Here is a 6,270-nt window from a genome sequence, read left to right as displayed (position 1 = left end):
GCTTACTAGAAGCAACATAATACTCGCTGCAATACAGACCTCGGGAAACCCTCACCGTGAATAAGGTTCACTCACATATTTCACTACATTTTGCGTGGGATTGGAGATGAGGCTACTCGTTCTTGCTCAGTACTAGGCTGAAAATTAACGAAACTTCGTTACAAACGTTCACATGTTGATGTTTCCGCTTTCGCGTACTCGAAACAACATAATACTAGTCTTTGTAATTTAGTTTCATAATTTCAACTGTTCTCATGCAGAATTTTTGCTCATTCTTATCCCAAATTTTGACCTGGCTACTAGTTACACTCCTTGTACTTATTGCAAAATGACCACAAATTTCAACAGCTTTCACATGTTGCTGTTTCGGCTTTCGCTTACTACAGTCAACATAATACTCGTTGCAAAATAAGTGCTCGGCATCTGCAATTTTCCAAAGACGAAGTTTCGCCAGTTCAATTTTCGCTCGCCAATTATGGCTACTAATTCACACGGTACTGAGCTCAACAACATTAAATTTGTTCAGCAAGACTTTCACATGTTGATGTTTTGGCTTTCGCCTACTAGAAGCAACATAATACTCGTCTTGTTAGCTCATTCAATGAGAATAGCTTTTCCCGTTGAGAATTTTTGCCTTCAATTGGCGTTGTAGTGAGTTTGGCTACTCAGATCACCAAATACTTGTGACAATTCGAACCAGAAATGTTTTCAATTTTCACATGCTGATGTTTCGGATTCAACCTACTAGAAGCAGCATAATACTTGTATTCAACAATTTCTGTATCAAATCCCAGTTTTCTCTGGTGCATCTTTGCCAAACTATTCCAAACTGCCTGAGTCTGAATACCAATTACAGGTACTAGTAAATGCACGTTACTAAGGACTATATAGTTCTAGGTTACTGTACACAACGACGTTCACATGTTGATGTTTCAGCTGCCGCTTACTAGAAACAACATAATACTTATCGTGCATACCTTTCCATAACTTGTCCTTTTCAGATGCATTAGTTTCCCTTTGTCTTGGCTTCTACAGTCAGACTGGCTACTAGTAACAGCACAGTACTAATCACATATCGTTCTACAGTTTGCAGACAACTTTCACATGTTGATGTTTCAGCTTTCGCCTACTAGAAACAACATAATACTCGCTGTATACATTTGTAGTTCTCTATGTAACTTTCATGTGAAGAAGTTTCGCCAGTCTTTTTGACTGTCTCAAATCTGAGTCATGCTTAGGCTACTAGTTGCTTCATAGTACTTATCGCCTCGAGATCATTGAACAAAACTTGATTTTCACATGTTGCTGTTTCAGCTTCCGCTTACTAGAAACAACATAATACTAGTCTCATTAAGTTCCGTCTCTTTGCAATTTTCTTATGAAGAAAATTCGCCATCACAATGACTCCAGCAGTTCTTGATCAAGGAATGCAATCATTGATCAGAATGCTATTATTTGAATCGGTTCTGCTTTAAGTGTTCCAATTTTATTGGAAGCACCAACAATAGAACATCAATGTGTTCAATCGAGAGTTATATAACCCTGAATCGGACGCAGTCAACAGCCGAAGCCGAGACCGCCTTTTGCGTTAGAGAGGTCGGTAAACAAATCTTGCGATTCATACCGAATTAACACATATAGCTGTGCTCCTCTTCGTAAAGCGAGCCAAGTGATCCCCTGTTGAAGGATGTATTTGGACCAATCTAGTAGCATTTGGTTTCCAACAAGCTCTCCCAAGTTAGCTTACTTATTGGGCTTTTCAACCAATTCGGTTGGCTACAAGCATCATCAAAGTACTAGCCACAGTTTGATCGCAAAATTCTACGACTTTCACATGTTGATGTTTCGGCTTGCGCTTAGCCTACTATAAGCAACATAATACTAGTCATATCATAGAGCGTGATCAGCTTGTGACGTTCTCATGATGAAGTTTCACCAACAGTGTCTCACTTCGAGCTTAAATCCAGCTACTAGTAACTACACAGTACTGACTGCAACGATAACTTTTATCTATACCTTTCACATGCTGCGCTTTCGGCCAGGGCCTACTAACGTCAACATAATACTCGATATAAACTTTTGTTCATGATGCAGCTTCCCCATGCAGAAGTTTCGCCTTCAAATGCTCTCTTGGCCATATGACGTAAGAAAAGGTTACTAGTAACATCACAGTACTAGCCACAGTTTGATTGCAAAATTCTACGACTTTCACATGTTGATGTTTCGGCTTGCGCTTAGCCTACTAGAAGCAACATAATACTAGTCATATCATAGAGCGTGATCAGCTTGTGACGTTCTCATGATGAAGTTTCACCAACAGTGTCTCATTTCGAGCTTAAATCCAGCTACTAGTAACTACACAGTACTGACTGCAACGCTAACTTTTATCTATACCTTTCACATGCTGCGCTTTCGGCCAGGGCCTACTAACGTCAACATAATACTCGATATAAACTTTTGTTCATGATGCAGCTTCCCCATGCAGAAGTTTCGCCTTCAAATGCTCTCTTGGCCATATGACGTAACACAAGGTTACTAGTAACATCACAGTACTAGCCACAATTTGATCGCAAAATTCTACGACTTTCACATGTTGATGTTTCGGCTTGCGCTTAGCCTACTATAAGCAACATAATACTAGTCATATCATAGAGCGTGATCAGCTTGTGACGTTCTCATGATGAAGTTTCACCAACAGTGTCTCACTTCGAGCTTAAATCCAGCTACTAGTAACTACACAGTACTGACTGCAACGATAACTTTTATCTATACCTTTCACATGCTGCGCTTTCGGCCAGGGCCTACTAACGTCAACATAATACTCGATATAAACTTTTGTTCATGATGCAGCTTCCCCATGCAGAAGTTTCGCCTTCAAATGCTCTCTTGGCCATATGACGTAAGAAAAGGTTACTAGTAACATCACAGTACTAGCCACAGTTTGATTGCAAAATTCTACGACTTTCACATGTTGATGTTTCGGCTTGCGCTTAGCCTACTAGAAGCAACATAATACTAGTCATATCATAGAGCGTGATCAGCTTGTGACGTTCTCATGATGAAGTTTCACCAACAGTGTTTCATTTCGAGCTTAAATCCAGCTACTAGTAACTACACAGTACTGACTGCAACGCTAACTTTTATCTATACCTTTCACATGCTGCGCTTTCGGCCAGGGCCTACTAACGTCAACATAATACTCGATATAAACTTTTGTTCATGATGCAGCTTCCCCATGCAGAAGTTTCGCCTTCAAATGCTCTCTTGGCCATATGACGTAACACAAGGTTACTAGTAACATCACAGTACTAGCCACAATTTGATCGCAAAATTCTACGACTTTCACATGTTGATGTTTCGGCTTGCGCTTAGCCTACTAGAAGCAACATAATACTAGTCATATCATGGAGCGTGATCAGCTTGTGACGTTCTCATGATGAAGTTTCACCAACAGTGTCTCATTTCGAGCTTAAATCCAGCTACTAGTAACTACACAGTACTGACTGCAACGATAACTTTTATCTATACCTTTCACATGCTGCGCTTTCGGCCAGGGCCTACTAATGTCAACATAATACTCGATATAAACTTTTGTTCATGATGCAGCTTCCCCATGCAGAAGTTTCGCCTTCAAATGCTCTCTTGGCCATATGACGTAACACAAGGTTACTAGTAACATCACAGTACTAGCCACAATTTGATCGCAAAATTCTACGACTTTCACATGTTGATGTTTCGGCTTGCGCTTAGCCTACTAGAAGCAACATAATACTAGTCATATCATAGAGCTTGATCAGCTTGTGACATTCTCATGATGAAGTTTCACCAACAGTGTCTCATTTTGAGCTTAAATCCAGCTACTAGTAACTACACAGTACTGACTGCAACAATAACTTTTATCTATACCTTTCACATGCTGCGTTTTCGGCCAAGGCCTACTAACGTCAACATAATACTCGATATAAAATTTTGATCATGATGCAGCTTTCCCATGCAGAAGTTTCGCCTTCAAATGCTCTCTTGGCCATATGACGGAACACCAGGTTACTAGTAACATCACAGTACTAGCCACAGTTTGATTGCAAAATTCTACGACTTTCACATGTTGATGTTTCGGCTTGCGCTTAGCCTACTAGAAGCAACATAATACTAGTCATATCATAGAGCGTGATCAGCTTGTGACGTTCTCATGATGAAGTTTCACCAATAGTGTTTCATTCGAATTGGTTCTGCTTTAAGCTCTCCAATTGTTTTGGATGAACCAGTTTTGCCCTTCGAAGCCACTTTTGTGAGCTTTTGTGGGTCTTTACCAAGAGGATATACCTCAAGGCCTCTTTCAATTCCTTTAAGTTCTTTCAACTCCTTTACAGTTTCTAGGTTCACATAGCTGCAAACCTTATTTCTAGTTTTAAGTCTGGCCAACTTGGGGAGAGTTGGTGCAGACCGTGACCAATTCTAGTAGGATGCCACAACAAGAATGTGATCAACTTAGCTTGTCGATGAACCTGCCCCACATTCAAACAACTCTATCGCCTTTTCCTCGTATAGTTATATGCGAGGGCCTCTCATAGAGAGCGCTGTTAGCAACCTTTTCCACATAGACGATAAAGTTGTGAGTGTTTTGCACATGGCTGTTGTCATCACCACGTGACGAGTCAACTCAGCTTGACTCTCTACACTCCGACAAGCTTTGCACATACGCCTTTAGTTCAGTATGTGTCTTTAATCTGACTCCGGTGCCTCAAGCCGGAAAAATTGTCAGATTATGATCATTATCGGTTAGTCATCCCGATGCAAGATCGTATCGTACTGTCTTTGTCTACCTCCAGATTCCGAAGAACAGGAGGAGACTCTCCCAGACCTACATATCTGGGAGAATGTTCAGAGGGCGAGAAGCTGTGGATTACTCTCCCCTAAGAACTGACTAAACTTTACCCTCGTCCAAGGTAAGTTTATTTTAGCTAGCCTTCTATGTAAAGGATCTGAGGCTAAGCTGTGTTTTTTCGAGCCTTTGGCTCGGAGCAAGTTCAGTGGGCGCCCCGAGTAGCTCAACTCTTTCCCACTGAACAGCGCAACGCTCTGTCACTCGCTGGGATTTTTGCGTGTCGGTTCTAACCACGCGACTTGTGGACCTTTTTAGGCCTTTCTCATTCACAAGTCTATAGCTGGGCTTCTATAACCCAGCTTCTGAGATCTAGATAGCTGCAGTTCTGCTAGGCTGCTTTTGCTAACTAGTCTCCCTTTAAGCAGTCCCTTGCCATGACTGCTGAACTATGTATCCACACAAGTAGTTTTTGAGCTCGATACATAATTCGAGATTGGTTGCCAAGCAATCTCTAGCGACAGAGCGTCATGCGCACTACAGACATGGCCTCTACCAGCAGCCATGCCCGAAGGAATCAATCACTGATCCTTCCGCAGGTTCCCCTACGGAAACCTTGTTACGACTTTTACTTCCTCTAGACAATTAAGCTCGATCCGCTTCATCCCGTTGCCGGAGACCGAAGTCCCAACAGTAGGAATTTGCAATTCTTGCTTAACTATCCAATCAGTAGTAGCGACGGGCGGTGTGTACAAAGGGCAGGGACGTAATCCCTATGAGTTGTTGACTCATAAGTACCAGGAATTCCTGGTTCACGTCTGCAAGTTACAACAGACGATCCCCTTGAAGCGCTGTACTTTTCTCTGATTGCCCAGTCCATTTCGGACCAAGGGCTGAGTACTCAATCTAAAAGTACACAGTGTAGCGCGCGTGCAGTCCAGAACATCTAAGGGCATCACAGACCTGTTATAGCCTCACTTCATCTGCGGTATTTAATTCCGCATAGTTCCTCTAAGAAGTGTTTGAATTCACATATAGTGAATTTCATTATTTAGATGGAGAAGATCTCGTTCGTTATCGGAATTAACCAGACAGATCACTCCACTAACTAAGAACGGCCATGCACCACCGCCCATATAATCATGAAAGATATTCAATCTGTCAATCCTTAAGATGTCTGGACCGGGTGAGTTTTCCCGTGTTGAGTCAAATTAAGCCGCAGGCTCCACTCCTGGTGGTGCCCTTCCGTCAATTCCTTTAAGTTTCGATTTTGCAACCATACTTCCCCCGGAACCAATAAACTTTGGTTTCCCGGTTAATCTCTTGCCAAGTCAAGATCGACTTTGACAAATTGTAGGTTGGTATAGTTTATGGTCAGAATTACGAGGGTATCTAATCCTCTTCAATACTCTGACTTTCGTTCTTGATTAATGAAAACATTCTTGGCA

At 41.8% G+C, this 6,270-nt stretch overlaps 1 pseudogene; it reads right to left on the bottom strand.

The window, feature by feature from the left end:
• Positions 1 to 1,537: 1,537 nt before the first annotated feature.
• On the bottom strand, positions 1,538 to 1,689 carry LOC142355646 (5.8S ribosomal RNA; annotated as a pseudogene).
• Between the last annotated feature and the right edge of the window lie 4,581 nt (positions 1,690 to 6,270).

The sequence above is a fragment of the Convolutriloba macropyga genome, unplaced genomic scaffold, assembly GCF_964194025.1.
Source record: "Convolutriloba macropyga unplaced genomic scaffold, txConMacr16.3 SCAFFOLD_4604, whole genome shotgun sequence".
NCBI classification, from domain to species: domain Eukaryota; kingdom Metazoa; phylum Xenacoelomorpha; order Acoela; family Convolutidae; genus Convolutriloba; species Convolutriloba macropyga.
The sequence above is the reverse complement of the archived record's forward strand: the minus strand, read 5'-3'. Positions and strand labels throughout refer to the sequence as shown.